Source organism: Chrysochloris asiatica, unplaced genomic scaffold, assembly GCF_000296735.1.
Source record: "Chrysochloris asiatica unplaced genomic scaffold, ChrAsi1.0 scaffold00035, whole genome shotgun sequence".
Taxonomy (NCBI): domain Eukaryota; kingdom Metazoa; phylum Chordata; class Mammalia; order Afrosoricida; family Chrysochloridae; genus Chrysochloris; species Chrysochloris asiatica.
Window position 1 is genome coordinate 22,160,873 of NW_006408553.1, and position 23,099 is coordinate 22,183,971.

The following is a 23,099-nucleotide window of genomic DNA, read 5'->3' on the forward strand; positions in this document are numbered from 1 at the left end:
CTTGAGCCAGCAACCTTGTGGTTAACAGCTGTTAACCACAGTGCTTATCCTACAGTCCACACAGGACTCCACTATTGTAGAATTGTCTGTATCTTTCTTCAATTCTGTTAGTGTTTATGTATTTTGAGGCTGTTTCATTGTTAGCAAGGATATTTAACATGGTTATGTCCTCTTGATCAATTGACCCTTTAATCAAGATTTAATACCATTCCTTATCTCTATACTGTTTTTTGCCTTAAAGTCTATTTTATAAGAAATTAATATTGTCACTCCTGCTTGTTTTTGATTGCCCTTAGCTTGATATATCTTCCATCTTTTGATATTTAACCTATTTTTGTCTTTGTGTATAAGGTGTGTACCTTCTAGAGAGCTTATTGAAGGATCCTGTTTTCTTACCCAGTCTGCTACTCTGTCACTTGATTGATGCATTTAACCCATTTATATTCAGTGTAATTATTGATTGGTGTGGCATTGTGGGTTAATGTGTCAGACTGCAAAGTCATTTGAACTGCAAGGTCAATGGTTCAAGCTCACCAGCTGCTCCTTGGAAACCCTATACAGGGTCACTATGGGTCGGAATCGACTTGATGGCACTTAACAACAACAAAATAACTTGATTGCCGTCGTTTTACTGTGTGATTTTTTTTTTTTTCCCCCTTGTGGTTCTGCTGGTTTCTTTGTGCTAAATAATTTTTGAGTTCATTATTTTATGCATCTTCTTGTTATTGTCATTTCTGTTGTCTTAATATTTACTAAACCTTTATGGCTTTTCTCTTTTGTTTTTGATGTGAAGGTATATTAATTTTCTTTGAGGTTTCACTGAAATTTATTAATGTCTCCTCAGTTTAAAACAGTCTGCCATTTGGAAGTTCTGTAAATAAATGATTCCCTCTTTTTGTTTTGTAGTTGTCTTCCTTGTAAATTGGTATCTCTGGTTCTCTCTTTTCAGTCTTGTAAGTTTATTTTACTTTGGATATTTCTGTACTGTTTGGGGTTCTGTATAATGTTGTCATGTATGTTAATATGAAATTGTTGTTTTCTGTTATTAGTTCTCAGCCCCCCAAAAAACCCTGCATATTTTTTGTAAAGTTGATCTGCTTATTATAAATTCCTTTACTTTCTTTTTATCTGGAAAAGTTCCAATTTTGCCATTGTATTTGGGGTAGTTTTTCTGGGCATGGAGTCTTTTTTTTTTTTTTTTTGAGTTTTTATTGTGAATTATGTGATAATTTCATCCTATCATATTTCGTTTCATTGCCATGATTACAATCTTGGTATAGAGTCTTGATAGCAATTTTTTTCTTTCAGAGTTTTATCTCTTCTTCCCATTGCCTTTTTGTTGGCCTGGTTTCTGCTGAGAAATCAGAGCATAGTCTAATTAGCTCATTGTAGGTAACTTTTCTTTTTTCCCTAGCTGCACTCAGGTTTCTTTCTTTGTCTTTGAGTTTAGAGAGTTTGATTATGATATATATGTCTTTGTGATTTTCTTTTGGGGTCTATTCTGTTTGGGTTTCTTTCAGCTTCTTGAATTGCTTATCTTTACATTTTTCATGATGTAAAGGAAGTTTTCTTCCAGCAACTCTTCAACAATTTTTTCTGTGCTTTTTATTTTGCCTTCTTGTTCTGGAATACCAGTCACCCATAAGTTCTTCCTCTTTATGGTGTCCTACATAAATCTTAGGCTTTATTTAGATTTTTTTCCTTCTTTTTTTTTTTTGATTGTTGTTGTAGCATACTAGTACTGAGAGATTTATCTTCAAGCTCACTAATTTGGACTATCATTGATTTAAATCTACTCCTTTGCTCTTTCAATGTGTTTTCCATTTCTGAAATGTTTGTATTGATTTTCTGGATTTTTATTTGCATGTTTTGTGTTGTTTCCAATTATTTATTTATTTTGTCCCATTGTTCTTGTAGTGTTTTTCTGAACTCCTCTAAAGTCTTTTCTGTGTTCTTGCTTTCCTGTATCTTTCTGAAAATCCAGTGAAGGCACCTAAATATTATTCTTTGGAATTTTTTTCTTTCAGGTAGTTCCAACACTTTTTTATCCTTAGAAATGTTTTTTTGACTGTGCATCTTGGTCATTTGTTTAAGCCACTCTTTCTTGTTTTTATGTGAACTGAAATTGCTGAGTTATTGTGGTATCATTGTATTTGTATTTAGTTGATGATTGTATCTTGGTGTATTTCTTAGGCTCTCACTAGCTGCCTCCTCATGGATGTGATTAGAGAATGGAAGCATGTGCACAGTTGTCCATTCAATGTGTGTGCAGCTCAGTTTAGCATGGGCTTAGCTGCTGTCTGTTGTTTATCAGGTGGTATAGGAGCTGGTATATGTTCTTGTCCAATGAATGGAGCTTCAGCAGGTAAAGTGGTGGCTGGACTATATGGAAACAGTTGTTGTCTTCCATCAGGTAAGGCAAGCAGGGTAAACACACACGAACACACAGGAAAACAAAACAAAACAAACAAGCGAACAACAGCAAAAAAATAATAAAAGAGAAAAAATCAGACAGCTGTAAGGAAAAAAGAATACACTAACAGAAAGAGAAAATGGGGACAGGAAAATAATGCTGTTGAAGATAAAAATAAAAGAGAGAAAAAACACACTAAACAAAGCTAGGGAGAGGGAAGATGAAAAGAGAAAGAAACTAGAGAGTATTAAGAAAATTAAGAGGACAAAGAAGAAGGAAAAAGAGGGGGGAAAGAAAATAAGACAGAAAAAAGTAAAGATAGAAATAATAAAATAGTAAGGGAAAGGAAAGAGAAGAAGAAGGAGAAGGAGCAATAAATAACAACAAAAGTAAAAAACAAGACAGTGCAGGTCTGTATCACAGAGGAGAAAACTCTAGGAGGCTCCTGCTAGCCAAGAAGCTCATGAGGTTGGTGGGAGAAAGATGATACAAGAGTATTCTAAGCCCTATATGGAGTTCCTTAGGCCTAGATTTTGTCTCTGTTCAGGCACTCAATCTGGAAGCAGTTTGTGTAGGCTCTCAAGGTAGTTGGGGTCAGAGTCTGTCAGGACCAGAGAATAGCTAGGGGCAGGGCGGCTAGTTATTAGAGTTCTGCTCGACTAAGGCTGGACTCTGGTAACTCTGCGTTCTTCAGGTCTGGAGCAGAGCTTGTCTGAATTCAGGTGCCTGTGTAGTACAGGCAACACCTGCCTCACACTGGTATGGCCCATAACCAGGTAGTTGTGAACTCAAAAAGAAGAGGGTCACCAGGGAAGCATGGGGAACAAGAGAGAATCACACCTTTCTATTTGCCAGTCACCAGTTACCAGGCCATTGTCTCCATTCAAAGCTGCTCTCAAATGTTCATCCACCCCTGCTCAGCTTCTCCTCCCAATACGTATCCAAGTCACTTCCCTAATCTTTCCTCTGAAATTCAGGTTCCAGGAATATCATCTGTGTTTGTTGCATTTGGTCACCTTATCTTTTTTGTATAGAGTCTGTTTAGGATGTCTTCCTAGTCTGCCATCTTGATGTAAGTCCTCAAGTCCTCTTCACTTTCAGCAAACAAGGTTGTTAATGAGCCTTCTTCCAACCCTTATGCCATGTTCTTCTTCTTATAGTCCAGATATGTGGATTATTTTTGCTCAATATTCAGATTGAGTAAATATGGTTAAAGGATACAAGTCTGGCATGCCTCTTTGCTAATTTTAAATCACACAGTATCCCCTACCAACCGAAAAAAACAAAATAAAAACAAAAAAGATTTCATTTTCATTTTCTCAAGCTCTTTCCTAGTCAGATTAATGAATATCCTTGTAGATTACAATTGTAGGTTTTTTCCTTAAACCACAGATATAGTTTCCACTTGCTTTAAACATTTTTTTACATACTAATTACTTTTAAAAGCTACACTAAATTCTGTAGGACACATATACCAAGACTGATTTAATTAATCCTTTTTCAGTGGTTATTTAGGTAATTTTGGGTTTCAGTAGTTTGGAAGAATATCCCAGAGACAATAGTGTACATTTTTTTAAGCAATGCTGTATTGGTAACCAATTAAAGGCATAAAACACAATGTTCCATAGGAAAGCACAAACATCAGAGTCTGAGTCAAAAGTAATTCAGGAAAGTTGGGCTCTTAATGTGAAGTTTTAGATTATTTTTTTAACGAATAACATATTTTCTTTTCCAAGTATTCAAAGAGTGAGAAATGGTAAATATAAAAGAGCTCTTTCAGTAGGTATAAATTCTGAGTCACCAGTAAACTCTTATGTCATAATTTAGTTGGCAATACTTAATGACCCAAATAATAGTACATTATTAGGAATTTATGATTTCTATACTTAATGAAATTTATTCTTTTTCACTCTTTTTCCCCTTACGTATCCATTCATTCTTTTATAAAACATAGAATATATAGGAAACTGATTACAAGTAAGGGGGAACTGAGTGACTGGAGTAGGGGGTATAGAGAAAGAAAGCAGTCTTGCTTTTCTGATCTATCTTTTTATTTGCCTTAGTTCTTAATTTTCTCAGTTTTACATACTCCACATTTAAAGAGCAAATAGCTCTCTTCTGGAGTCACACCCACTCACAAGGCGTTTCGTTGACTCTGCTGTTTTTGCTTTATCGCTAAGTAATATGCTGATACTACTACTTCATGATATTTCAATGTTAAGCATTATCCTGGAAGATGAAAATTTACTCTTGTACAGTCTCATGCTCCACACACACACTCATCCTTCCTATGTCCTTGTTTTCTATTTATATGATCATGATGAATAGTCAGTATTCACTATTTACATTACTATACAAATTGTATTCATAGATGAGCCACACAGTACACTAATTACTTTTCTTCCTCAGCTTTTTGTTTGGCCTCAGGTAATTACTGGGCCTTCTTTCTTTCTTTTTTCATTTGCTTTTTTATGTCCTTACCAGCTGCTCCTCAGAAACCCTGTACAGGGTTGCTATAGGTTGGAATCGACTTGATGGCACTTAATAATAACAATAAACATCAGTAATTCAGCCTCAAAGTCACTGACTGGTCAGAAAAAACTACTCCTTTCTTTTTCTTTTGTCATGCCTATTTGTATTTATATCATTCTACTTTGATTTTTAGGTAATGTTTTAGCATTTACAATCATAATCATAAATGCACTGGGCTTATTTTGTTCATCTTTGAGGCCCCACTTAAATTTTATTTGCTAGTTTGATGCTTTCAAATAGTTGTTGCTGTTGTTAAGAGCCATTGAGTTCATTCCAACTCAGAGTAACCCTGTAGAGAGTTTCTGAGGAGCAGTTAGTGGATTTAAACTGCCAACCTTTCTTTTGTTTAGCCATCCAGTGTTTATCCTATAGCACCACACCAGGACTCCTTCCAAGTATTTGTTGTTAGGTACCATCAAGTTGTTACCGACTCATAGCGACCTTATGCACAGCAGAACGAAACACTGCCTGATCCTGGGCCAACTACTGTTGCCATGCTTGAGTCCATCGATGCTGCCACTTGGCCAATCCATCTCGGTGTGGGTCTTCCTCTTATTCTCTGACCCTCCACCTTACCAAACATGATATCCTTCTCCAGTGACTAGTCCGTCCTGACAATATGTCCGAAGTATGAGAGGTGAAATTTGGCCATCTTGGCCTCCATGGAGCACTCTGGCTGCACTTCTTCCAAAATGGATCTATTGGTTCTTTTGGCAGCCCATGGCACTTTCAATATTCTCCTGCAACACCATAACTCAAAAGCATCAATACTTCTATGGTCTTCTTTTTCACTGTCCAGCTTTCGCATACATATGAGATTATTGAAAATGCCATGGCTTGGGTCAGGCACACCTTAGTCCTCAAGCTGTCATCTTTGCTCTTCAACACTTTCAAAAGGTCTTGTGCAGCAGATTTGCCTAATGCAATACGTCATTTGATTTCTTGACCGCTGTTTCCGTGAGTGTTGATAGTTGACAACTTAGATCCTAGAAAAACTTTGCATTTCAGGGATGGCAATGTGGGCTAACGCACTGGACTGCAAAGTTGTTTGAACCACAGGTCAGTGGTTCAAGCTCACCAGCTGCTCCTTAGAAACCCTATACAGGGTTGCTGTGGGTCAGAACCAACTTGATGGCACTTAACAACAACAACAACATGCTTCTTTAATGGAGTCCTAGTGTGGTACTGCAGGTTAATGGACTTCAAGATCGGTTTGAAATGCAGCATCAGTGGTTCAAGCTCATTAACTGCTCTTTGGAAACCCTATACAGGGTCACTATGAGTTGGAACTGACTCTATGGCACTTAGCAACCAGTGCTTCTTTAGGGACTCCTGGTGTGGTGCTGTAGAATCAGCACTGGACTACACCCAGGATTGTCAGGTCAATGACCTGAAAGTCAGAGGACTGACCAGATACAAGATCCAGACCCAGCAGAGAGCAAGCAAGTTTTACCTGACTGTCCCATATATTGGAAGCAGGCCACACCCCTAAGGAAGCTTCCTTTAAATTAATTGGCTGCTCATAGCAGATTTCATCATGGGAAATGTCTATATCATAACTGCCAAACCACTGCGAATCCTTACCCAGTCAAGCTGACACAAAACCATAACTATCACACTATCTACCTATCACTCGATCTGTCACCTATCATCTATTATCTTAATGTGACTTTTAATAACTATGAATAAATTCTTCACATGCCTTGAGAGATATATACAAGCACTCTATCATAACATTGGTTTGAACTGCAGAGTAGACAGTTCAAACTCACCAGCTGCTACTCAGAAACCCTGGATGGGGTCGCTATGAGTTGTAACTGACTTACAGTACTTAACAACAGTGGCAACAACACAAGGTCACATTGCCTTGTGATGTAAGTTTGAGGCCGCAGTTCAAGATACTGTAGGATGCTCTGAAGTGGCTTTGTCAACCATATGGTGACATCTCAGTTCCTGTCTGCCATACTGGATATCAGTGCCTTCAGCTCCATTGTCAACTATTACTCTGCTCGGTTTTCAACTCCTTTTTTATTTTGTCTTTATAACTCCTTATTCTCACCTCTTCTAATTATTACAGTGAAAGGAACTGCATTTTTGTTTAGGTTAAATCCTTTTGCAGCCCTTGGGACATCGTATCAACCCATCAACATTCTCAGCCTCTCAATTCTTGGGAAGAAGCTGTTTTCCCAGCTGCTGCTTCCTGGGTCACTTGTATAGCTGTGTGAATTTGAAGAAATGGGTTTCATTCAACCAATTCCACCAGAGTCCACTTGGGACATATGTGTCCCACATAATTGTATCAAAGCCCATATTACCTCAACAATATTTCCTTTTGATTTCAGCATGCTGTCCATTACTGAAAACACATGGTTGTTGTTGTTAAGTGCTGTCGAGTCGGTTCTGACCCATAGCGACCCTGTATATGGTTTTCTAGGAGCAGCTGGTGAGCTTGAACCGCTGACCTTGCAGAAACAAAAAGTTTAAGCAGAAAACAATTTGGTCATGAAAGGGTTAAGAAACAGCCAGGAACACTTTCATTGACTTCAAGCATATTTTAGACAGCTGTGGCAGGGAGGTAACATAGTTACTTCCAATACTAGAAGCTACTTTGAGCTTTGTCATACAATTAAAGCCAAGGCAGGAAACAAGAGGGGGAAAAAATGCGTAGCGAGGTCACTGTGAGTTTAGTTACATCTGAGGTGATTAACAATAGGTGTAATTTATGAACTATGGCTATCTGTACAATAGTCATGTTTTGCCAGTTGTCTAAAAGTTGTGTCACGATCTTTAACATCTTTTGGCCATAAAGGTTTTTATTTTGGATGGGTAGGGTAAAATATTTTAGCAACAAGAGTATCTTTTTTTTTTTTGCACTCAATGTCAAGAAACACAGTGGAGAGGATTTGGAATTTGTGATAAAACTTAGCACATGATCAAATACAATTTTACTTGAGGCCTTTACCTTTCCCTGATTAGTCTTTGTAACTACCTGGGTCATCAGTATTCTGAGGAAGGATTTATAACATGGTATCTGAATGAGAAATGCTCCATCAGTTTCAAGTAATTTGTTGGCCTCTTTCTTAAAGGGAGTCTCATTTTCTGATTTAACATTTTCCTTTTTTAATCAGCAGTCTTGCATTATTCTGCTTCCACATTATTACCAGATGGATTTAGCAGAAAGATGATTCTCTGAGGGGAAAATAAAAACCTGGGATGGTGGTAGCAAGAGGAAGAATTGTGAAATCAGCATTTTTAGAAAAATCAAGGAGCAAGAGAAAACTTGTCACAAAAATTGGAATAATAAATTATAATCAGATGGCTATTGTTAGTGTCCTCAAGTCAGACTCAACTCAAGGAGACTTCATGTATAACATAAGGAAATATCGCTCTGTCCTACGCCATCTTTATGATTGTTAGTATGGGAGTCCATTGTTATGAATGTTATATTAATCCAGCTCCCTGAGGGTTTCCCTCATTTCCATTGCTCCTCTATTTTACCAGACATGATGTCCATTTCTACTGAGTGGTCTTTCCAGATGACATATCCAAAGTAAGTGAATTGAAATTTCACCATTCTTGCTTCTAAGGAACAGACATTCTGGCTATGTTTCTTCGAAGACTGGCTTGTTTATTCTTTTGGCAGTCCATGCTGTCTTCAGTGTTTTTGTTAACACCAGAGATGAAACTTCTAGATAATGTTTTTGAAATTGGCTACTATAATAATCATAGTCTGATGGTGTCATAGTCACCTAGTGTAGCTATAACAGAAATACCAAAAGTTGGTGGTTTTACCAAACAGAAATTTATTTTCTAACAGTTCTGAAGGCCAAAATCAGGGTCTTGGCTATGTCAATTCCTTCTGTGAGCCTCTCGTCTAGCTTCTGAGGTCTTCCAGAAGTCCTCGGTGTTCCTTTGCTGGTAAATAAGCTAAATATGTTATATGACTTCCCAGTTGTGTGTGTATCTATGTCTATGCTGGTCTTTTATGACTGTGAAGTGGTTAGGTTTTGGATGCACTGTGCTCTTTGGAATGGCCACAAATATGGATCTCTTCCAGTCTGTTGGGCAGATAATTGTTTTCCAGATTTCCTCACATAGATGAGTGTGTCTACAGTGCTGCATCAGTTTGTTGAAAGATTTCAGTTTGTAGTCTGTCAATTCCTGGTGTCATGTTCTTTGTCAATGCCTTTTTGAATGCACCTTGTACTTCTTCCTTCAGGATCACTGCTTCTTTAAAAAAAAAAATTTTTTTTTTAAGGTTTTTATTATAGATTGAGTGAAAGTTTGCAGGGCAGACCATCAGTTTTACATTCAACAAATCATACACCTTGTTTCATTACAATGATTATAATCCCCTCTATGTACCATCAATTAACAGTATATATCTCTATTCTCTTTAGCTTTTTTTTAAAAAAAAACCACAAAACCCTTTTCTGGCATATGTAATAATTTACACCTCCAAAGGGCAGATTCTGCAAGTCTGCTTCCTGGCCACCAGCTCTTTGTCCCTCTCTTCCCATCAACGTAGAGTCTTCAGCCGCTCCCCCTCTCCATGACCCCATCTCTGCCTCCGTCTCTGGCATTGCTGCTTATCTGGATAAGGTCCCACATTCTGCTTGTGCTCTTCTCACTTGATGGTCCTAGGGCCCTCTGTTTCTGGACTGTAAGATTAACCATTCCCCTGTTTTTGTTACAAAACTTCTACCTTAACAATTGTTACAGTCGCAATTAGTCATGATAACAATTATTCACTATTGAATCATAAGACTCTTATCCCCATCTCTTTTAACCAGACCCATCTAGACAAGATGGAAATTATTCAATGGGGACTCTTTCTTTCCCCCCATACTCTTAAACTAAACTCTTTCTTGAAATTTTGTAAGCCATTCACTTTGTGCCTTTATCACCCCCTCATTTTAGGTAGCCAGTGTCTAAGTTGCCTGTCCCTATCTACCCTGTGTACAGAGGGGATATAGCATTGATATTTGATGTGAAGACTCCTTCCTTCTCTGTTGGTATTTAGAGTTGCTACCTCCATGAATATAAATCAGGTTCATCAAATTGTGGCAATTTACCCTTGTTTCCTTTATAAAAAAAATTTTTTTTTTTTGGATAACCTTCCTCTAGTCGAATTCTGAGTGTCAAGCCATCAAAGCTAGGTCAAATGGGTACTGTCTTCAAGTGTGGGTGTTCTTGTGCATCTCCCCTCACTTCATATCAGCTGGATGCTTCACTCTCAGCTCTAGCCCTCTATGGCTATGTCCTTGTCCATGGGGGAGCTTTGATTCTTGATCATATGCTACCTCTTCAAATGGTTGAACATTGACCATCTCTTTCTGATAACAGTGACTCTCTGTATTCTTTCCATCTTCTTTTGATGCTTTCTTCATCGTTCAATATTTTGCCCATAGAATCCTTCAATATTTCAAGTCTAGGCTTGAATTTTTTTCTTCAGTTGTTTCAGCTTGAGAAATGCTGAGAGTGTTATTCCCTTTTGGTTTTCTAATTCCAGGCCTTCGCACATTTTGTTATAATATTTGACTTTGTCTTCTCAAGTTGCCTTATGAAATTTTCTATTCAGCTCTTTTACCTCCTCATTTCTTTGAGGTGATTTAGAATCTCTATGCTGGAGAGCAAGTTTCGGAGTCTCTTCTGACAGCCATTTTGACCTTTTCCCTCTTTCTTGTCTTCTTAATCACCTTTTGCTTTATTCCTGTATGGTGTTCTTGATGCCATCATGCAGCTTTTCTGGTCTTTGGTCTTTAGTGTCTAATGCATTAAATATGATCATCAGATGATCTCTAAATTCAGGTATGGTCATCAGATGATCTCTAAATTCAGGTATGATCTCTAAATTCAGGTATGAGATATGTTCAAGGTCATATTTTGATTCTTGTGGGCTTGTTTTAATTTTCTTCAGCTTCTGCTTGAACTTTCATAAGCATAGGAGGTGGTCTGTACCACAGGCTGCCCCTGGCCTTGTTTTGGTTGATAGTATGGAACTTTTCCACCATCTTTTTCCACAGATGTAGTCAGTGTGTTTTCTGTGTATTCCATCTGGTAAGGTTCATGTGTACAGTTTTTTATTTGGTTGTTTAAAAAAGGTATTTGCAGTGAAGAATCATTGGTCTTGCAAAATTCGATCATGAGATTTCCAGCATTGTTTCTGCCACCAAGGTCGTACTTCCAATGACTGATCCTTCTTTTTTGTTTCCAACCTTTGCATTCCAATCACCAATAATTATCAATACATCGTGATTTCATGTCTGATAAGTTTCAGATTGAGTAAATTGGTAGAATTCTTCAATTTCATGATCACTGGCTTAAGTGGTTGGTGTGTACATTTGCATAGTAGTGGTATTAATTGATCTTCCTCACAGGCATATGAATATTATCCTTTCACAGACTGTATTGTACTTCAAGACAGATCTTGATATGTTCTTTTTTTTTTTTTTTTCCTTTCTTTTTTCTTTCGACCTAAGGATGATATGTTCCTTTTGATGATGAATGCAATGCTATTCCTTCTCAATATCATTCCTGGCATAGTAAACCATGTGATTGTCAGATTCAAATTGGCTGATGCCAGTCCATTTCAGCTCATTAATGCCTAGGATATTGATGTTTATACATTCCATTTAATTTTTGACAATTTCAAATTTTCCTAGATTCATACTTCATTTTGAGTTGTATCCCATTAGTAAATGAAGGTCCCCAAGGCTTTACTCCATTGCGTCATCACAATCAACTGTCTTTTGAGGAGGCAGCTCTTCCCTAATCACATTTTGAGTGTCTTCCAAACTAAGGGTCTCATCATCGGTCACTATATCTGACAATATTCTGGCACTCTTCATCATGTTTCAATCTTCAGTAATCTGGTGCTAACAGTGTTCCACTGTTATTCATAAGGTTTTCAGTGACTAAATTTTCAGAAGTAGTCCATCTCTCCTTCTTCCTAGTTTATGTTTGTTTGGAAGCTCAGCTGAAACCTGTCCACCATGGGTGACCCTGCAATTATTTAAAATGCTCATGGTATAGCTTCCACAGCAACACACTAGCCACCACAGTATGCCCAACTAACAGACGAGTGGCAGATTACAGATAAGACAGCGGTATTATTCTAGGTATTAATTCAAACAGAGAGAGTTTTGTTGTTGTTGTTGTTGTTGTTGTTGTTGCTGTTTTTTAAAATAGGAACTGGTTATAAAAGTGGTAAAGGGCTGGATCAGAAGGTTATGCCAAATCCAGTCAAAGGCCGCAAGAACCGATTTCTATCTTTGGACTAGAGTCCAGGACTGCTGTGTCTTTGAGGCTCTCCTGTCAGATGTGAGCCAGGATTCCCGCTGCTTTGGCAGTACCCACTATCACAACTGCTAGTGTCACTGGGGCTGCTCGCTCTGTCACAACCACCTCTGCAGTCAGTACTGTCACCTTCATTAGTGCTGTTGCTGCTTTTTCTGTCACAAGAGAAATCTTTAAGAAGGTGGTTTGTTCTCATTTAGTCCCACCACCCATTCTCCCTACAGTGTTCCCATTCTTAGAACCTAATGGTAAGCCAGATATCAATGGAGCCTGGAAATGGTCATACACAATTCAGAGCTTTAGCATAAACAGTTGAGGATAGAGTTCAGAAAGAAACAATTCAATGACTCACAAACTTCCTTTTAGGAAAAAGAGCTAAGATTTCTCAATGACTCTTTAATGAACTCCAGTTTGGCTGAAAGTACTGTGGCGGTGGTGATGGTTGTGTGCCACTGAGTTGGTTCCAACTCCTAGTGACCCTGTATAGGGTTCCCAAGGTTACAGATCTTTATTGGAGCAGAGAGGCTCACCTTTCTCCTGCAGAGCAAGTACTAGATTTGAACTGCTGAGCTTTCGGTTAACAGCCCAACTTGTAATCCATAATGCTACCAGGGCTCCAAAAGTTCTGTAGTCTTGGGCAAATGACATTTATAATGTTCGGTCTAGTGTTTGAAATCCTAAAGGAAAGAGTAACCTGTTGAGGACATCTATGTATCTAGAATAAATAAGTCTCCACCATAAAAAATTTTCTGTTTTAAATTCTCTAATGATGGATTTATACAAAGCATTGGCCCATTGGTTCATTTTGGTGGAACCTGTTTAAAAATAGGGGGTGGGGTGCAAAGCCTTCATGTACATATTTTGTTCTTTGTAGGAATTTGGAATTGGTATATTTAAAATGATTCCAGAAAATAGTTTGAACATAAGAAGTAACTGTATATATATTTTTTAGTCCAACATGTGAAGACTTAGAAACTACTTACACCACTGCATAGTGACTCCTCTATATGTTCTGGAATCATGTGCCGGAGTTAGAAGAGGCATGTGGTGACAAGAATTTTTCTAGGTTTATACTTGGTTCAGTGATATGATTATGTTACACCACATGCTACGATTAGCTTTATTTTGTGCACCTGAGATCTATTTAAAACTAGGGAAGAGTTAATGCTCAAAGGTGGAGCACCTAACTTACTCTAAGGGATTCTAAACCAACAGGGAAAAAGACAGAAAAAGGATTGGGTCTGGGGAGAAGATTACTAATCTGGGCATGATAATTTCTGTTTGCCTATAGGATAATGAAAGGAGCTCTGGTAGCATGGTGGTTATAAATCGGGCTGCTAACCTCAGGGTCAGCAGTTCAAAACTGCCAGCTAGTTTGCGGGAGAAAGATGAGGCTTTCTGCTCCTGTAAAGATTTACAGCCTCGGAAACCCTGTACAGGGTTGCTATGAATTGGAACTGGCTCCATGACACATAACAACAACATAGGATAATGAAAGGAACCCTAGGGATGCTGTAGGATAAGCACTGGACTACTAATTGCAAGGTTGACAGTTCAAACCCTTCAGCTGATCCTCAGGAGAAGGATGAGACTTTCTGCTCCTGTAAATAATTATAGTCTTGGAAACCTTATACAGGACTACTACTAGTTGGGATAGGCTTAATGGCAGCGGGTTTTGGTTATACACAAGAAATGAAGAAAAAATTTCAGGCCTTGAGTTTCAGTATTGAAGTATTCCATGGACAAAATATAGAATAATGCAGGAGGTATTAAAAGAAGGAAGGAATAAACAGTCACTCTGCCAAAAAGAATTGGTTGATGTTCATCCAGGAGATAGCATGTAATCAACAACCAATGATATTGAAGGATGTAGTCTAAGCTGCACTGAAGGCATTGGTGAGAAACAAGATTGTAGGAATTGACAATACCAATTGAAATGCTTCAACAAGCAGATACAGCACTGGAGGTGTTCACTTGTTTATGCCAAGGAATTTGTAAGAGATTCATATTTGTACCCATCCAAAGAAAGGTATGGCACCATAGGATAAGCACTTAACCTCGAGATTGGTTTGAACCACAAGATAGGTGCTTCAATCTTACCAGTCATTCTTCGGAAAACCTATACAGGGTTGCTATAGGTTAGCTGACTCGACAGCACTTAACAACAACAACAAAGAAAAGTGATCCAACAATATTAATGATATTATTCAAGATTGTTATTAAACAATAACATTAATATCACTTGCAAGTAAAATTTTGCTAAAAATAATTTTAAAACAGTACATGGAAAGAGAACTGCCAGAAAAAAGAAATATCATTGCTGAAATCAGCTGCATCTTGACTGGGAGCGGAGAATATAGAACAATGTTCACCTGTGGTTTATTGACTACACAAAGTATTTGACTGTGTGAATCATAACAAACTTTGGTAACATTGTGAAGAATGGGAATTCCTCAGCACTTAATTGTGATCATGCAAGGTATGTACATATACCAAGAAGCAGTCATTCAACAGAACAAGTGGATACTATGTGATTTAAAACCAGGAAAGGCGTGCGTTATGGTTGTATCCTTTCACTATACTTATTCAGTCTATATGCTGAATAAATAATATGAGATACTGGATTATATGAAGAAGAATTTGGGAACAGGATTGGAGGAAGGCTCATGAACAGACTACAAAATGCTTACTTTTTGAGCATGATGTCCATCTAATAGTAAGATGACATAAGCTTACTTGCTGAAGGCCAATAGGACTTGAAGCACTTACTAATGAATACTAATGAATACCTACAGTATGAATTACACCTCAACATAAAGAAAACAAAAATCCTCACAACTGTACCAAGAAGTGATATCATAGAAAAAAGATTAACGTTGTCAAGGATTTAATTTTACTTTGATCTAGAATCAATCTGTTGGAAGCGTCAGTCAAGAAATCAAACAATGTATTGCATTGGGAAAATCCTCTTCTAAAGATCTTTAAAAAGGGTTCAGAAAAAAAAGATGTCACTTTGATGTCACTTTGATGATCAAGGTGCCCTTGATCCACATCATGGTGTCTTCAGTTGCCTAATATGCATGCGAAAGCTGGAAAATGAAAAAGGAAAACTGAAGTAGAATTGATGCCTTTGAATTATGGTGTTGGTGAAGAATATTGAATATACCATGGGCTGCCAGAGGAATAAACACATATCTTGGGAATAAGTACAGTTAGAATGCTCCTTATAAGTGAAAATGATGAGACTTTGCCTCATATATTTTGGACATGTCATCAGTAGGGACCAGTCCCTGAGGGAAAGTACATCATGCTTGGTAAAGTACAGCATCAGTGAAAAAGAGGAAAACCCTTAAGAAGATGGATTGACACGGTGTCTACAAAAATGAGCTCAAACAGAAATGATTGTGAGGATGGTGCAGAACCAAGCAGTGTTTATTCTGCTGTACATAGTATCGCTATGAGTCAGAAGCAATTTAATGATGCTTTATCCATGGAATCCATGCAATGGTTAAATGCTTGACTGCAAACTAAAAGGTTGGAAGTTTGAACCCACTAGAACTCCATGGAAAGAAGATGTGGCAGTCTTCTTTCATAAGGATTCCAACTCCTTGGAAATCCTATGGGGAAGTTTTACTCTGCTCTATAGAGCTGCTGGAGTCCTGCTGTGGCTCTGTGGATTAATGTGCTGGCTGTAAAGTCGGTTTGAACTACAAGACCAGCAGTTTAAGCTCACCAGCTGCTCCTCAGAAACCCTATAAAGGGTCGCTATGGATTGATGGTACTTAACCACCACAACAAAGTTACTAATAGATCTTAAATTTATGTCCTATACCAACTATTCTTGAGATTCAACCAGATTTCTAACCACGTGCTAGAAATCTCCACCTGAATATCCTATAAAAACTAAAACCAAACCTAATGCAATACTGTCATTCTGACTCATAGCAGTTCAATGTTGTTGTTACTCAGTGCGGGTGAGCTTGAACCACTAACTTACGATCAATTGACTGCAGTCCTAAGTGCAGTGGACCAATGTTATAAAGACATATTGCTTTTGAATAAAACATTAAAAAGGAGTCACTTTGGCAGAATGCCCTAAAGGAAAGTGATTATCTCTCCTTCCCGCTTCCTATTCCAAACATTTTGGATGTAAGTTACTCAGAAGTTTTAAATTCCAATTTATGTTCTTGGTTTGAGGAATCACAAAAGGTACATCAGGTCCCTGATCAGTTCAGAGTACGAATTCCAACTGCTCAGTAATCATGCTTGGGAGGATGATTGGGACTTAACATTTGGACAATGGAACCCTTAGATTCAGGCAGAAGGACTGTAACTTGGCATTCCTTCAACAATCCCCCATTACTTAGGTCAAGGAGTGCACACATGCTGAGAAATTCATACACCACACTTCAAATAGTGGGACTTGAGAATTTCATTTCTTAAAGAGCTCTCATAGAATCCCTCACAGTGGGAAACAGTGCCAGGGATGGAAGGAAGTGGGGGAGGACAACAGCGTCTTCTGGCTGGAAGGGAGGGATGAGAATTCTAAATTTATACCTGACCTTCCAGCTTCAGGTTCCTTTGAAGAACTTGAAAGGTGATGCTATGTGGCAGGAACTCTAGGCTGAGGGGAAACCTCAGAGACAGTAGACTCAAAAGCTTCAGAGGGTATCTGGACAGAGGAGGTGTGATAGTGGCAAGAGTCTGGAACAGTTCAACATGTATGAACTACACTCTCACTGCAAAGAGGAAGAGAAAATGGGTGTACCATCTGGTGGTCCTGAGGGAATGAAAGGGAAAGTTTGAGGAAGCAGGTTAGGTTGAGTCGGCAAGTAAGAAAGAGAGAGAGAGAGAGAGAGAGAGAGAGAGAGAGAGAGAGAAATTCTCTTCAGTCTCTGCAAAGTCCCAAAGAGAATCAATCTTTGGCAGAAAATGATGCTGATTTTGAATCTATGTCATCCACAATTATTTGGTGTTAAGTATTGTTTTATAGATATTTCTTTATCATGAAGGTGGCGTAAACAGTTTGCTCTTGTCTAGTAACTTAAAGGTTGGTGGTTCAAACTCACCCAGTGGCACTGTGGAAGAACGGTCTGGCATTCTGCTTCCCTATAGGTTGTTGTGTTGTTACGTGCTGCCGAGCCAGTTCTGACTCATAAGGACCCTGTATTGGGTTTCCAAGGATCAGCTGGTGAGTTTGAACTACCAACCTTGCATTTCAAACCAACCTTGTGGTCCAGTGCTTATCCAACAGCACCACACCAAGATTGCTGTCAAGAAAATCCTATGTTGAGCAGTTCTACTCTTTAACATATAGGGTTGCTGTAAGTCAGAATAGATTAGATGGCAGCAGGTTGTTTTTTACTGATATATGCTAAGGAAGAAAAAGAAAACATTGAACAGCTTGTTAGATTGATTTATAACTTTTAAATATTTCGGCATGTGGTAGAATGAGGTTTGTTTGAACTCTTGCCTCAGGCCCTGCACATGTTGGGAGCAAGTGTGACAGAGGGAAGGGGACTGTGAAGTTATTGACTGGCCTACAGGCATAGTATCAATAATGAGAAATCTATGCCTAGGGGTAAAAGAATAGACATATACCTAATTGAGTGTATATAATTGAGAGAGAGATAAATGAGGGAAAATCATTTTTTAAAGGGCAGGAAAGAGACAGGAAGAAGATGATGGGAGAAGACAGAAGAATAGGGATCGAAAAGGTAGTATGAGAACAAGTCCGTTTGAAGAGGCTAGGACCAGCTTGTCTGCAGAGTAGCATGCATATAGTTCCTGTGGTCAGAATTTAGCTTGAGGTAATCAAAGTCTTGCTAAGTACCAAGGAGCTCTGGTAGCGTAGTGGTTATGAATCGGGCTACGAGTCAGCAGTTTGAAACTACCAGCCGTTATACAGGAGAAAGATGAGGCTTTCTGCTCCTGTAAATATTTACAGCCTCAGAAACCCTATACAGGGTCACTATGAGTTGGAACCGACTCCACAGCACACTACCACCACCACCCAAGTACCAATGCCATCATTTCAAGTTTTTAGTTAACCCTCAGAATCTTGGAGAAAATAAATCACCTGATGGGGTTGTGTTACTACATTGACAAAAGGCTTTTAAAACAGCAATGTGAAAGGACTTAAAAATAGCAATGAACTATGTATGCATGTACTAGATGGTATATGAGTCAGCCCTTTGGCCTAAATTACTTTTCCTCAAAATTTGTGGTTATTTCTCTTGTGTGTTTATTTGTTATAAGGGCTACTTTATCTGTTTTATAGTAAAGGTTCACTTCAAAAGCAGAAATTACCTCTAGATAATATAAATTAGGAGTCCTGGTGTGGTGCTGTGGGTTAATGTGCTGGACTGCAAAGCCGGTTTGATCCACAAGGTTGGTGGTTCAAGTTTACCAGCTGCTTCTTGGAAACCTTATACAGGGTTGCTGTGGGTCAGAACCGACTTGACGGCACTTAACAACAACATCAACAATATAAGTTAAGGTATGTTATTTTCCTGAGAAGACTTGGTTTTCACAATGTTAGTGTACTAACTAAAGTTGGGTAATATTTGTTCGCGTGTACTTGAGAATTCCCAGAGTAAGTCACTCAACAGAATCAGTAATCTCTCTAGTCCATCAGCAAGTGTAAAAACTCTAGTCTCCTTTAGTCACCTGGGGCCATTAACTCCAGATAGGTGATTCAAACTTTGTTAGTCAGGTGGGGTTAATGATACATGCTGTTGTCTCTTTTCACCAGTTTGTGTGGGAATAGCAAAAGAAGAGTTTATACCCTTGCAGGAGAGAGCTAGATACAAACTGTAAAGTATCATCACTTCTCTGTTTGTCTACTATTTCAGTCTGCCTCCATAGTCAGCAATCAGGCCTCTTGTGCCAGAATTAAGTATACTCCATTTACATTGCAAGTTATAATTCCCTTTACAGGGCACTTCTGTGCTCAAAGAGCTGTTTGTCAGCTCTTAATTAAAGCAACAAATGGATTTGTCAGTATTCAGTAAACACAAAATCCCAGAGACATGTGAGTTTGGATCTATAGTTGTTGCTCTTCTAGATAAAATTAAGAGCCAGTGAAGAAGACTTAATAAAAGTAGCAAACCAATCACATGCAAGTCAGTCATATTTTTTATGGATTTATTGTAGGTTGATTTTTATTTTTTTACAGACACTAATTCCAATTCCTGCCACAATTGGCAATGTCCTGGGGTCAGTGAGAGCTAAATATCTCACTTGTTTCCTGAGCCACATGCAATTTCCTTTTTTAAAAAAATTGCTCAATATTGAAACTTATATTCTAGGTCATACTATCTCCTTTGAAGTGCTTTAGGTCTGTCATGATTCTAATTTCAGTGTTCTTAAGTGTTTACCATCTGAAGTGCTAGGCGTAGGAGAGACACTTACTGCACACAATGGCATATGCATTTCAATCTCTCCCATAGAATAAAAAAAAATGTAGTTGGGAAGAAGTTAACCGAAAGCCTATTTAAATGTGATCTTGTGTGTATGTCTCAGAGAAGCAACTAGAAAATGCTCTTGTTTTTCCTTTCTTTATATACATAATTGATTTCATGGTAATCACAAAATACAGGGAAGCAGCAAGGCAGTTCCAGTAGCCCCTTGTTTGCATGCCTTCCCAGTGTGCACATTTATAAATACCCTTTGTACAGCAGCAGTTTACACTGGATGCACAACATTTTTTTTAGCATTCTGACAGCTGCAGAGCATAATATATAATCATGTGGGATGTTTTCAACATATGCCCCATTTACAATTTAAGGTTCCCTGCAATTAGTTTTCAAGCTCACTTTTTGTAAAATCATTGAAACCACTTGTTTCTACTATCTGTTTTTGTAAAACAGCAAGTAGGCTATAAACAAATTGTTCTTGCACAGCTGTTAGTAGTTGCAAACTCATTAAAGAAAGTTCTTTCTGAAATAAGAGCTGTGGTCATGAACTCAGAACCTGACTAAGGCCCTTTTTGCACTAGAGCCAGGTGGTCTGTGGATCATTGACATGGATGCCCCCTTCAGCCCCACTACATTCCAGGGCAGCAATGGAGAAACGACTAGCCAGGCCTGAAGAGGAGTTAACAGCTTTTACTGGACTTAGACTAGGAGTTCATGATTCTTGAGGACCTTTGTGTATTTGTTGATTGGCGTCTCCATATTCTTCTTGGCCTGTTTCTCAGCAACATGAGCTATTTCTTTCCGTAACGGCTCTTGGCTTTTTTTCTTCCTCTTTTCCTGGATGGTGGTCACTGCCTGGTTCTTCTAGCTAACCTCATGATCCAGGCATCCCAGGTAGGTAAAATTATGAATAGGCTTCAGATTTACAACCTTGAAGGCCGCAGAAACCACCATCTGCATTAAAGTAGGCAGCCTGTTCATACTTGACATGGTAAGACAGCAGGATATCATGGTCAGCAAGAAGATGCTGCATGGAACCTGGGAGTGAGTTTTGGTGATCATGCACTTGAGGAGGAAGGCAAAATACTTCAACTATTTTATATATGTTATTGTTGTTGTTATGTGCTGTGGAGTCGGTTCTGACTTATAGCAACCCTGTACAGGGTTTCCAAGGCTGTAAATCTTTATGAGAGCAGAAAGCCTCATCTTTCTCCCATGGGACAGCTAGTAGTTTCGAACTGCTGACTTTGCAGTTCTCAGCCCGATTTGTAACCACTATGCTACCAGAGCTCCTTTTTTTAGATATAAGTTGCCAGAAATGTTGGTGCTCTCACAGTACATGACCACCAGTTTCCATCCCGGAGTCTTTGCTTTGCCACATACCTGCCAGGTGGTCCAGGGGATGGCTTCGGTCACTGAGCATTAATCCCTGCCACTTCACCATCTTTATCAGCTTTTTAGTTAAAAAAAAAAAAAAAGAGTACATGTTATTTTAGGTGGAAAATAATGGGAAATGTTTCTGGAGAGCTAGATTCCTTTAACTTATTAAAAAAGACATCCTCCTATTATTAATGATAACCCTACCCCTGCAAACTAAATGCAATGCAGGTGAATGTATAAGATTCTCATACTCAAGTGTGTTCCCTTTGATACATGGATATAAATGTTTCATGCTTAGGTTCTGTAGACGTTTTTTACTACTTTGGTTGTATATTTATATTTATTTGACTGTTAGGAGCCTCCTGCTACTCTTCCTATATTTTCAACATCAAGGTTCCAACTGCAGCTTGGCAGGAGGTATAGGGAGCCTATAAGGAGCTCTGATAGTGTAGTGGTTACGAGTCAGACTGCTAACCTCAAGGACAGCAGTTTGAAACTACCAGCTGTTCCGTGGGAGAAAGATAAGGCTTTCTGCTCCCGTATAGATTTACAGCCTCGGAAACCCTATGCAGGGTCGCTACGAGTTGGAACCGACTTCATGACACACCACCACCACCACCACCATAAGGAGCCTATAAGCCCTCTTCCTCTATTTATAACGAGTGAAATGCTCATTACAGCATATTGACTTCAAATTCCACTCCTGATTACCAACTCAAACTGTGTGGATCTAGATAAAGGCCACAAAAGAGTCTAGACACAGTCATTAAAATTCTTTACACTCTTGACTGATGTAGACAGGAAGACATGAAATGCAGGCCTTCTCCATTCTCTGAAACACTACAGGCAGGCTTTGTATTTTGCCTTCCTGTTCTGTATTGTGGATCTTTGCTGTGACACATTCGAGGTGAGCCTGATTACTGCTAATCTCACGGTCAGCAATTCGAAACTACCAGCTGTTCCGTGGGAGAAAGATGAGGCTTTCTACTCCTGTAAAGATTTACAGCCTTGAAAACCCTGTACAGGGTCGCTATGAGTCGGAACCGACTCCATAGCACTTAACAACAACAACAACCACCACCACCACATGTGCCACATAATGATTTTCAACCAACTGCCACTAGTGTTTGGGCCACCCACTCAAGAACCCTATGTCTGATCTTCCCAGTTGGTTTTGGGTCTACTTTTGTTTTAATCTAATCTCCTACAGTATTCAGTCTCATAAATTTGATCACTGCCTCTGACTACTATGGGTTGGACTCTGGTCCTTGCTTTCCCTGGTAAATGACCTTGATTTTCTTTTATGCCGTAGGCACTTTATGTTGAAGCTATATTTTAGATTTCACTTCCCATCATTGTCCACTCGACCAGCATAGACCCTTTTTGAGCAGCAACCACTTCAATGTGATGGATTGTCTTTTCAAATTCTTTCATGTCTTTATGTTTCTCTATATTAATGGTTATTAACCTTTGCCAACCATCTCCTACATATGTTATGAAATTTTAGGTGTGTAGATGAATATTCTTTTTGATGCTAGAGGTTAAAATAACAAATGCCAAGTAGACAAATATATATACATTTTTATGTATTAGTGATTCATTGCCGATATTGGGAATATCAGCCTGTTGTAAAGATAAAGGGAGATAATTCAGCAGTTTCTTAGTGCTTAGAACATGCACTCAAACCTAACCTTACCAGATCTTTAATTGTTTAAAAGCCTCTCTTGATTAATTGATTTCTCATTGATGTACTGTTGGCACCAAAGAGTTTATATTTATTTGACTGAGTATGTTCTGGCATTAAATAATTCATTTTTATGAACTCTGTTATTCTCTTTATATTTTCTTTAGTTGGGAATATTTTCGTGTGTGCTTTTTTTTTCCGTAGGTGCTAGAAGATAGATTTTATTTTGTGTTTATATATATATATGTATATATTACAAATTCAAATTAAGAGCAACAAAATCATGACTGTCAGGAACATTTTAGAAATTCTACATATGTATTATGATATTGTATTTTTTTCCCCCCCTCAGTTATAGAAATTAATTCTTCCT

At 38.4% G+C, this 23,099-nt stretch overlaps 1 protein-coding gene across 1 annotated transcript in view; it reads left to right on the forward strand.

The window, feature by feature from the left end:
• The window catches only part of LOC102842704 (alpha-(1,3)-fucosyltransferase 10-like), a 156,268-nt gene that overhangs the window by 81,983 nt on the left and 51,186 nt on the right, over nt 1–23,099 (forward strand). The window lies entirely within an intron of this gene.